At 36.8% G+C, this 12,818-nt stretch overlaps 1 protein-coding gene across 1 annotated transcript in view; it reads right to left on the bottom strand.

Annotated features, from left to right (window-relative positions):
- Positions 1–12,818, bottom strand: part of LOC149840816 (ribonuclease H2 subunit B) — a 125,914-nt gene that overhangs the window by 62,255 nt on the left and 50,841 nt on the right. The window lies entirely within an intron of this gene.

The following is a 12,818-nucleotide window of genomic DNA, read 5'->3' on the forward strand; positions in this document are numbered from 1 at the left end:
TTACAAAAAGATAAATTAACAATGGCACTCGATTATAGTTTCACATAGCAAATGCCTCACACAAAAAGATTAATTAACATTGGCACTCGAATATAGTTTCACGTAGCAAATGCCTCACATTGGGTTGAAGCATGACCTTGAAGTCAGAAGCAAGTTTGAGCAAAGATCATGAGAAGACCACATTGTAGTCAACCTAGTGCATCGCCAGATATACTTGCTTATTATATAAATATAAAGAATGAAACAACTAAATCCTTCTGAACTAATGTTTTTCAACATTTGCAACTGTTACAAGAGAACATGGACAAAATAGTGCTCATAAACAATAATTTCTTATGAAGAGGTCAACAGAAACTGAATGTCTATACATCAAAGTTTCAACCACAAAAGTTGTTGTTTTCTAAGATAATGAAAATCAGACTGTTAAGTTCACTTCCTTGCACATGATTTCTTTTTGTATGGAGTGCTCACAACATACTATGAATTCAAATGATGTGGATGATTATCTTAATTCTTCTTCTTATGAGGTGCAAGGATCAACAGCTGATTGATCAACATCCCCACTATGGCAATTGCAATGTATTACAAAAAATTCCATTCATAGATGGGCTTTAGTATGACTTAACCATCTAGATATCTTATTTAATCCCAATGGGAGGACTTTAGCATCTAGAAGATTCATCAAAGCAACCCCTTCCAACTCAAAGAAAACCTACTGAATTGGATTTGTCATGCAAACAGGTTTCAGTATCATCTTCCTCATTATTAGGCATCACCTTATGATTCAGTAAGGCCCTCATATACAAAATATCTATATTCCTAAAGTATGTACCTGATTTCTCACCTTCCTTTCGTGTTTCAACTCTATTATGAGGGTCAAGTTTAAGGATCAAAAGGCAATGAGATTTTCCTAAGAGATGATTTCTCACCTTCATTTCACATTTCATGCTTGTCAATGATTTGTTTTCATAGAAAGTGCTAAAACTTCATAATGTAGTATTCACATGACAAAATAGTCATCTTAATCATCCTTCTTTCTTTGAAATAAATCTTCATCATTCTTATTATGAGGTGAAAATTTTAAGGACCAACACCTGATTTAACATGACTATGTGATAGTTGCAATGCATTCCATAGACTTCCATCTTTGGATTGGCTTTAGCAGGCAAGCACATTGAATTAGATGATTATAGAGATTGTTCCAGCAAGAGAAAATGGAACTGGCCTGAGAGCTATAGAGGATGTTGGCCAACATTCATGGCGTGCCATGGTCTTGGATCCTCATATAAATGAGACAAGGACTGAAACTTCTAGAAGACATCAAAACTATGCCTTTCACATTAGAAGAAACCTACTAAACAGAAATCATTCAAAGGGGCCTCGATATCATCTTCCTCATTAGTTGGCCTTGACTTGTTATACAATACAGAAGTGCAGATTAAGGAGGAAATGTGACAGATAGGCATTTTACAACTGGCTATTGTGTATCCTTAGACGAGTCTGTTGTCGCGCCCACAGGCCCACCTAACTTTTCAAAAGGAAAATACACGGTCAGTCAAAAGGCCCCGCCCAATGAACAGGTCCAGCTGAGCCTCAGAAGTGAGGCCCATGTCTGACCCAATGACCTAAGTATTTTTATCTCAACCATCATGGCTATGTCACCTGGGTACGGGTGCAGGTGTGGGTGCGAGTGCAGGTACAAGTATGGAGGGTACGACAAGGTAATTCCAAAAAATGGGGGTACGGGGACACAGTTTTATATATATATATATATATATATATATATATATATATATATATATATATATACAAAATAAACTGAATATAATCTAAATATATATGTTATATCTAGAATATATATTATATACTGAAAATATAATTATAAACTATAAATTGAATACAAACTTGTATGTACGGAGGGTAAAATGGTGTCCAAGCATTGACGCGGGTACATAGGGCAAAATGGAGTGCCCAGGTATCATAGGATCATGGTTATTTTGTAGTAGTTTGCCTTTATGTAAGGGAAAAATATCTTGGAGGCATTATCTCATTACCATATGTCTCCCCCAGGTACCAGTTCAGCGACTTCTTCACCAAGTCTCTTTCACCTCTAATTTTCATTTTTTTATATTTGACAAACTCTTGTTTATGCAATCAGCAGTTTGAGGAAGATTGTTAAGTCACATATGAACTATTGTGTATTTGCATGCATTCTAGAAGGGCAGTATCATATGTTTACTTTTTTTGAATTCTTTTGTAAACACTCAGTGTACAAGGAGTCATGTTGGTCTTTTTGTTTATTTTACTGACATTGTATTTGTCCCGGACCGAGCCTTCGGAATGGGGCATGTGCAATGCGGAGCTATACTGAGTGAAAAATGCATCGAGTGTAGGAGTGTGTGGTATGCGTTGGCTTGATAGGTGACGGTCGGTGATAGCGCCACATGCGATACGCAAAGATGTCGGCATTAGTGCATCGATGTGTGGTGGCTCAAACGTAGAGCTTTATTTGATTAAGCAGTGCCAGCGGATCAAAGGATGTGGCCTTTGGAGATTTGGTTAAGGACCTCTGGGCTTGCAAGAGTTTCTCAGGCATAGCGGTTGGACGCACGGGGGTGTATGTGGGTTAGGGCTAATTCCCCTAGGGATCATCTTAGGTGGTTCCAACCGAGTATGGTGACTCGGGGCTAGGCGACTGAATGCCTAAGCACCGGCGAATGAGTCTGGGTGGTGCTCTTCGCTATGGTGTTCAATCATCAACTGGTCTTCGGACTGGGGGGCGCAAGGTCTTGTTCCTTCAGTGGCGAGGTTTTGTTGTGTTGTGTGCATGGAGTCGCAATATGTTTCATGGCACGCAAGGCTAAGGCAAGTTTTTGCCCCTTTCGGAAGTGATAGGAGGTATGGGACGGCTATGCACTAAGCGGCATGGACTAGTTGGAATTCGCATTTGAAGATGCGCTTGATCAGCTTCTGCTAGACAGTTGTGCATGAAGTGGTGCGTAGGGTCAATAAAAATGATTTAGCACATGGAAAAGTGTTGGTGTGCGGCCTTTGGCCGTTAGGCTGGCCAGACTAGGTAGTTTGGCGCGTCGCGAGTTTGCAAAAAAATTTATGCCCTTGACAAATTGGCATCAGAGCAGAAAAATTTACAGAGACCTTGTTGTTCGTTGTGTGCGACACTGAAGATGACAGAGATGGTTTATCTTGGTTACGCAAATTTGCGAAGCTGAAGTATAGTTTATCGAGCACAAAAGCAAGATGTTGACAGGTTGGTATGCGTAATCTTGTCGATGATAAGCAGAAGTGTAAGGTAGTTGTTCAGTTGGCTAAAGGAACGTAGATAAGCCAAAGATTCCTACCAGTTGTGTGTTAGGCTCGCAGGTAGAGCGTGACGTTTGCCTTGTGATCTTATGCATGTGTGAAATGGTTATATATGTACATTCTTATTATGGTTGCATGAATGTGCGTTTATGAGCATGATGAATGATTTCATATGTGCATGCTTATTGTGACTTTTGCATCAGATGCATCGGTGGTCAATGTGAACCATTGTAGGTTGTGTGGGCCACGAGCAGGTGTTGCTCTATGTTTAGTTTTATGCATCGCAAAAATCAATTTGATATTTACTGAATTTCTGAATTAATTGCATTGCTTCATGTTGTAATGGGTTGAAGTCACGTGTTGTGTTTTGCATGCTGATTTGTAAAATGAATATTAAGAAATAAATTTTTCTTTTAATAAAAAGAAAAAAATAGTGTAATTAATGTTTTTTCCTGGATGTCTCTTCTATAGTGTAGAAATCCTGGACTTCGGTTTTGGGGAACCGTGAGGATACTAAAATTTTATGTGTGATTGTGCCCCTAAACTCAACTAGGTGATTCACCTCCTGACCACGGTTTTAGGAAGATTTTGCCACTTTGCCTGAGGTGGTGTATAGACACAGCTGTTGTTATTGGTATACCAAGAAAGTGGCATTAGTGGATGTTGATTTTCCTAGTGTCCCGACATTAGATGTTGAATTCAATGTTTTGATGGATAGTGCTAATTCCTGATATTGGTCGAGGGCCAAGTGTGAAACCCAGTAATAAAATACAAAATTGTGTGTTAAGTTACAATTAGAAACCTAACTTGAACCTCGAGAATTTGTTGTACCCGTTTTTTAATATCCACGGGTTTTAATGAAAAGTGGAACTAAAATTATGTGCATTTAATAGGGACATGCATACAAAAGAAAACTCTGATAAAAAATAATAAGTTATTCATGCATGTGCATTGACATCATGCATATTCTTTTTGTGTATTAGATCATGCATCGTTACTTGTTCTTTTAATTGTGATATATTGTTGTTGCATGATAATTGTTCACTAATGCATGAATGATTACTTGAATACAGGAATTTGTTATAATTGTATTCCTATAAAAATAAATGTTGCATGAATTTGATTTATATTTTTCTTGCTTATTTGATTCATTAGAGGAATTCATACGCAGGATCTATGATTCTGACACCGTATACTTTATGTTTTTCACAGTCTCTGAAGCTCAATGATGAGACCAGCTGCTATAGGGAGCTACAAAGACTACGTAACCACCTTGATATTTTATTTTGAGAGAGTCTGACTCTATTTAGCTTATTTGATATTCATTTGTTTATTTTTTGTCAAACTTCAATTATTGATGATGAATAAAGTTATTTGGTTTGATTGATGGTTAATACAAAACCCCTTGTGGCGTAGATCTTGATTATCTATGTAAGACCTCGGGTCTCTGGGTTTGTTTCTGCAATTGTTTTGAAAAAAAAAATCACTTTTCAACGAGGATGAGTTGGGGTCGTTAGAGGTTGATATCAAAGATAAGCTTACCTGCACGCTCTAAACCGCACAATCTTTTTAAGTACACAAGAAAAATGGGTGGATTAGAGCCCCATCTAGTCTGAGAAGCAACATACTTAACTGGGGCATCTAGTGTGAGAAGCAACACGCTTTATAAGAACTAGAGTGTTCACCAAGATTTTCATGGGTTTTTTTTCTTAAATCTGATCGTAAAGAAGTGATATAAATGCTTGGTTTTAAAGAGATAGGCTCTTGAATCCTCCAGTTGTTATGCATAAGCAGGATTTTTTTAAGGCTTGAAATCAATGGCTCAGAATTTTCATAAATATTCATGCATCCAAAAATCATGTTTTTTTGTTGAAAAAGCATGATCCAATAGTCGGTTCCTAGCAAATGGACCATGTTGAACACATCTGCAATGTCAGATTTGCAAAAGAAGCATCGCAAATGCCTAGTTCACACTTTAGTTCTCATATTCTAGTGGCCCTATATATATATATATATACAAACAGTTACAGCACTTAAAATTACATGAGATAACAGTTGCAACAGATAAACATAACAACAAAAACTTTAGATGCAATCCTAATCCAAATGTACATAAGACAAAATGGGTAATTCAGAGAGATATTGCTTGGCCCCACAATGACATCTAATATTAGAAGCCACACACTTAACCTTTATATAAATATAAATCTAAACAGTTGCAGCAGGTAAAATTACATGAGATAATAATTACAACAGATTTACATAACAACAAACACTTCAGATGCAATCTTAATCCAAATGTAACAATCAAATCCTAATCCAAATGTCAATGAAAATTGAAGGAATGGTATAAACTATAGAAATTTAGAAACTGGTTCGGAATATTCTAGACATTGTGGAACTGGATCTTGATCTGGATCAGGACCCTCTGATGTATCAGAGATGCAGCATTTTTTCCCTTGTTAGTTGTTTTCTACAGTATCTGTAATATCTCATAATTTTTTCATGATTTTTAAGTCTAAAAATATAATTTTAAAATTATATACTTATATTTAAATTGATAAAAAAATTTGTGGAAAGTATGTATATATGAGGTGATGCCAGCTGGGTCTAAACTTGGTCCAGAGCCCACGAATAAGATTTTAAAATGTTAAGCAAAATATGTGAAATTAATCGTTTTAAACCTTTAAATTCAAGCGAAATTCAAGTTAAATTCAAGCGAAATTCAAGTTAAATTCAGGCGAAATTCAGAAGCAAAATTGAGGTGAGACCATCTTTAGAGCCATCTCGGAACGTAGATCTCGTAGGAGATCTATTTTCTCGAAATCGGATAACGGTTGGCCCAAAAAATGGATTTTCTAAAATAATCGGCCTCTATTTATAGATATTTTTTTCTTTGGATCAGATTAGACCGCGGACCCATGTTATTATGAATCTGGACCCAATCCAGGATCCATATTGACTAGGATTCGGTCCAGGTTGAGATCAAATTGGATTTTGAATATAAATTTAGATCATGGATCCAATATGGATCCATAATCCATCCGTGTCAATTTTAAAACTAAAATGAATTTAAAGTTTTAAAAACAACCACTTTAAATTTAAGACTAAGGATGAGGTAGAGTTCTACCGCAAGTAGAACTCTACCCCATATGAACACCTAGGAGGGGGCCTCCCTCCCTAAAATATTCCTTTAGAATAAAAAATAAAAATAAAATAAAAATCTAGAAGGGATAAGGAGGTAGAATTCTACACATGGTAGAACACTACCCCTAAAGGGGACTACAAGGGGGCGTCATCCCCTCTCTAGAGGTTTTAAAAAATTATAAAAGAGGCTAGAGCTCCTCTCTCTCTAGAAATCGTTTCTAGAAAGAGAGAGTTGAGAAAAAAATAGAAAGGAAAAAATCATGAACTAGGAGAGAAAGAGAAGAAAAGAAAGTAAAAGAGATAAAATAAATAAAAAATAAATTTTCTAACGATTTTCTCTAGCTTTTCATAACTTCGAATCAACGTATGCGTTTCTCTCTTAATCCGCACAGAAAAGGGTTAGTATAAATCGATTCAAGCATGGGTTTAGAGGGGAAAAAAGGGAAATCTCATTTCAAAGATATATATAGATATTTCCTTATTTGCCGATTTCATGTATATGCATTTAAATTCTTAGTTATGTTGATTTCATGCTCATGCATATGAAATATATATATATATATATATATATATATATATATATATATATATATATATATATTCCAGTCCTGCCGATTTCATGTATATGCATTTAAATTCTCAGTTTTGTCGATTTCATGATCATGCATCCGAATATGTATTTCTTTTCAGTGGGTCGATTTCATGAGCATGCATCCTATATATATGCAATTAATTTTCTGCTTATCGATTCAAGAGCATGAACCTGATCACATATAGTTGCCGATTTCATGATTTTGAATCTTATACATGAATTTTCTATAGTTGCTGATTTTATGAGCATATATCAGATATTTTTGTTTTCTAGTTTGTTGATCATACTTGATGCACACTTACATATATTTTTTTTAGTTGATTCATGCACATCAAAACTCCGCCTGTGTATAACTGTTTAGTTATACACTGTCGGTCCCAAGCCCGGATAAAGGAGGAGGGTTGCGGTAGGCATGTGACAGCCAGCATAAAAACTTAGTCATACCCTATGAATATGAACCAATATGAGAATTTCGTTGGGGCGTTCCCTACTGAGCGACGCGTTGTACTCTATAGGCCCGAAGGCAGTGATAAATGGGCAAGGGTTGCTAGGTCGTCGCCCGGAAGCGACGCGTCACACCGGCGCCCGGTGTGGTGTCAAATAGGCAAGGGTTCCCTCACTTTGTTGGACGGGTGGGGGTAAAGAAGTTAGTCACCATAAACTTAGGTTAGCCTCTTGGAACATAGAGTCTTTAACTGGTAAGTTGGTAGAGTTAGTAGATGTTATGTGTAGGAGAAAGATTTATATTTTATGTCTACAAGAGACCAATGTAATGAAAAGAGACGGAAGCACCAATAGAGCAAAAAGGCACTCTTTAAGAGTGACCACTAGAGCCAAGCACACAAACACCAAATGTGCATACACAAAACTCTCAAAAATATAAAATGACTTAAAGTCGTAAGTTGGATGTTATTGAAGAAAAGAAGAGAAGGGTGAAAAACCCATACATTTACAAGGGGGAACCTCCTCTTTATATAGAGGAGGAAAGCACTAAAGGAGGACCATAAAGGGGGCTCCCTTCTAGTCGTTGGGAGCCCCAACGGTCATAAATATGACTGTTGGGGCCCCAACGACTAGATAGGTGGGGCCCCTTTATGATTCCAAAAAGTAAAAACAGAAAAATTAAAAGGAAAAAGAAAAAGGGAAAAAAGGAAAAAAGGTAAAAAAGAAAAAAGTACATGTGGAATTACCAAAACACCCCTATCGGGTTTTTGGTTTATACAAAACATGAAAAAGCTATATTATTATGTATATATACATATATACGTATATATACTTATATATATATATATATAAATGTATATATATATATATAAGTATATGTATATATATTTATATATACATAATTTAACATGCCCCCTTAAACTTTACGGGGAGAAGACTGAAAGTTTGCCAAGAAGAAACATGAATCGTGGAGTTGGGAGCGCCTTGGTGAAGAAGTCAGCCAGTTGATACTCTGAAGTGACATATGGCAATGTGATGGTCCCTTTGAGATATTCGTCTCAAACATAATGGCAATCCATTTCGATATGCTTGGTCCGCACATGAAAGGTGTGATTGCTGGCAATGTATATCGCACTCTTGTTATCACAACAGAGCTTGGTGGGAGTGGAAATGGGAACGCCCATGTCACCAAAGAGACTTCTGAGCCACACAATTTCCATAGTTGTCATCGCCATAGCCCGATACTCAGCTTCAGTAGATGATAATGAGACCTTCTGCTGCTTCTTGCATCTCCACGAGATGAGAGATTCTCCTAAAAAAATGCAAAGACCCGTAATTGAGATACGATCATTGGGATTTTCTCCCCAGTCAGCATCAGTAAAAGCAGTCAATTCAAGAGATGAGGAAGAGGATAAGAAGAGTCCCTTAGAGATGGTATTTTTGATATATCGCACAATTCTCATTATGGCAGCCATATGAAACGTAGTAGGTACGTGCTGAAACTGGCTCACTGCATGAACCGCATGAGCTATGTCTGGACGTGTGATGGATAGATAGGTGAGGGATCCAATTAATTGACGGTAGGGGGTTGGATCTTCAAGAAGAACACCATCTTCAAGTCTTAGTTTCGAATTGATAACTTCGGGAGTCTCAACCTTCTTTTCATCAGATATTCCTGATTTGGTACAAATTTTTGCAGCTAACTTCATTTGAGATAAGATGTATCCTCGCGCGGAATAAGCCACTTCAATTCCTAAAAAATATCTCAAATAACCAAGATCAGACATATCAAAAGTATCTTTTAGCATAGACTTAACATCATTTACTCCCTTTTTGTCATTCCCAGTGATGATCATATCATCAACATACAGCAGAAGCATAATAATGGAGTCACATGTCCTTTTAACAAAAAGAGCAGTGTCAGTATAGCAAGAAGAAAAACCTAATTTGATTAATACATTACTAAACTTGTCATACCAAGCTTTAGGAGCTTGCTTAAGTCCATATAAAGCCTTTTTTAATTTTAAAACTTTTCCATCTAAATTCATACCTGAAGGCGGTTCCATATAAACTTCTTCATTTAAATTATCATTCAAAAAGACATTTTTAACATCAAGTTGAAAGATTGGCAATTTTTTAACAGAGACTATAGCAATAAGGGCTCGAACACTAGTCATTCGAGCAACTGGGCAAAAGTTTCATCATAATCTACCCCATACTCTTGGGCGTATCCTTTGGCTACCAACCTAGCCTTATATCTTTCTAATGAACCATCACTCTTAGTTTTTACCTTAAACACCCATCTACATCCAATGGGTTTCTTGCCATTGGGAGGATCAAGGATTTCCCAAGTTTGCGCCTTTTTAAGGGCATTAAGTTCAAGTTCCATAGCTTCATTCCAATGAGCATATTGTTTAGCATCATTGTAATGAGATGGTTCATGAAAGGAGTGAAGAGCAAGTAGGCATGCTCGAAAGTTAGGAGAAAAAAAGTCATAAGAAACAAATCTATTTGGTATCTTGGGAATACGATTTGATCTTCTTTGAGAGGTCTCTTCTATGGACTCACTTTGAGAGAATTTTTCAAGGGCACAAGGAGGATTTCTTTCATTCCTTCTAGAGTAGACTTGTATTTGTCTTGAAGCATTTTCTTCTAAGTTTTGATCATTATTTGGATGTTCAAAAAGATCTTCGTTAAGAGATTCACTAGGATCAAGATGATCATCTATGATGTTTTCTTGAGGTAACAAGTCAAATAAAAAGGAATAGTCAATATTTTCATTTGGTTGGTGCGAAAAACCATTTTCTTCTTCGAGGAATGTGACATCTTTTGAGATATAAAGTTTATTCTTAAGCATGTCAAAACATCGATATCCTTTTTGTTTTTCGCCATATCCCAAAAAAATACATTCAATAGCCCTAGGAGAAAGTTTATCATTTTTGCGAGTTAAAACAAAGCATTTACATCCAAAAATTCTTAATCTTTTATAATCGAGAGACATATTATAAAGTTTTTCAAATGGAGAAAGGTTTTTCAAAGAGGATGAAGGGATTCTATTGATGAGATATGTTGAGGTTAGAACCACTTCGGCCCAAAAGGATTTTGGGATATTTTTTGAAATCAATAACGTTCTTGTAGTTTCTATTATGTGTCTATGCTTTCTTTCCGCAAGACCATTTTGTTGCGGAGTGTTGGGACAAGAACGTTGATGACAAATACCATTTTCTTTTAAGTAGCTTTGAAAATCATTAGACATATATTCACCTCCCGAATCGGACCTAAGAATAGACAGATTTCCCAAAAATTGATTTTTAACCATTGCATGAAATTTTTTAAAGAAGGAGAAGACTTCGGATTTGCGACTTAGGAAGTATGTCCACGTAAATCGAGTGAAGTCATCAATAAAGACCACATAATACGAAAAACCTCCTTTAGATAAAATAGGGGAGGGTCCCCATACATCGGAATGAACAAGTTCAAAAGGTCGAGTGGTAAAGTAACTTCTTTGAGGAAATGGAGTAGCTTTAGATTTCCCAAAAATGCAATCTTTACAAGTCATGTGATTGTCTTTACAAGTATTGTTCAAAAAAGGAAAAAGAGACATTTTTACAAAATTTGGATGACCAAGTCTCTCATGCCAAATTCCAATACTTTTCTCTTTTACAAGATTGCAAGATGACTTAGATGGAAGCGTCAAAAAATCCATAAAATAGAGATCACCGCTTCTATGGCCTTGCCCAATCAGCTTCCCTGACTGGAGATCCTGCACGGTGCAATCTTTAGGTGAGAAAGAGACTTGGCATCCATGATCGGTGATTTGGGAAACGAAAAAAAGATTTAAATTAATTTTTGGAACGATTCTTACTTTAGGAACGAAAAAGTTTTGAGAATTTTTGAAGTCAAGTGTTCCAATACTTTCAATTTTCAATGATGTTCCATCGGCCGTTGAAACATAGGAGGACTTGGGTTCAGAAAAAACATTTGAAAGAGAGTTTTTATGAGATGTCATATGAAAAGAAGCACCGGAGTCTAGTATCCACATACCTGAAGGTGATGAAGAGTAGGCGATGGCGGCTCCGGATGTTGAAGGAGAAGTCTTGAGAAGGTGTTGGAGAACTTCGGAGATGTGATTTAGAGTTTCTTTGATATCTCCCTCTTTGGTACTTTCTTCCTTCTTTGGAGAATTTTCTCCAACCGCGGCAACCTTTCCTTTAAGTTTTGGACAAACCGGTCTAATGTGCCCCGGTTCATTACAATAATGGCATATAATTCCCTTTCTAGGCCCATTACTATTTTTGTTAAAGTGGGGAGGTTTATATGCTTTAATATTTGATCCGGGCCTTGTAACGGCCAAAACTTCATCACTCTTAATGCTCAAGCCAAGTCGAGTTTCTTCTTGATATATCTCGGCGAGGGCATCTTCAATAGGTAGGGCTTTACTTCTATGGAGAAGAGATACCCTAACTTGTTCAAATTCCGGGCGAAGACCATGAAGGAATTGAAAAAAGTGCTCCTTTTGAATTTGTTCCCTTCTTAGCTCAATATCTTGCGGAGCAACCCATTTAGGCTCAAGAAGGGCAAGCTCATCCCAAAGAGGGGTTAGAGAGCTAAAATAGTCCCGGACACTCATATCCATTTGTTTGGTGGAACGGATTTTTTCTTGACAAAAAAATTGTCGAGCAAGATCCTTTTGGGTATACATACCCTTAAGGAAAAACCAAGCCTCATTGGCCCTTCTAAATTTGGCAATTGGCCCTTCTAAATTTGGCAATATTCGCACAATTTTCAAGGTCAACATTGCTCATAAACCATGCCAAAATTTTGACATGGTTACTTTCCCAATCCTCAATTTTGGATTGATGGTCATTAATGGCTTTGATGCGCTCATCGCCATCTAAAGCTTTTTCAACCTCATTCTCGATTTTGGTGAGAACAAGAGAGGGTTCGGGAGTAGTTCCCATAACAAAATCCCAAAGTTTCTTACCTCTTAGATGATTTTCCATAGCGAAGGCCCACATGAGATAGTTGGACCCATTTAGCTTAAAAGAAAGCTCCACTTTAGAGTCATGTTTCATCGGCACCAAATATACTTCCTTTCTTTAAAACTTTGAGAGGCACGCGTTCCAAGATGACGAAAGAAAAGCCCAATCACCAACCTTGCTCTGATACCATGTAATGAAAAGAGGCGAAAGCACCAATAGAGCAAAAAGGCACTCTTTAAGAGTGACCACTAGAGCCAAGCACACAAACACCAAATGTGCATACACAAAACTCTCAAAAATATAAAATGACTTAAAGACATAAGTTGGATATT

This window comes from Nuphar pumila, chromosome 4 (genome assembly GCF_984573655.1).
Source record: "Nuphar pumila chromosome 4, dmNupPumi1.hap1.1, whole genome shotgun sequence".
Lineage (NCBI taxonomy): Eukaryota > Viridiplantae > Streptophyta > Magnoliopsida > Nymphaeales > Nymphaeaceae > Nuphar > Nuphar pumila.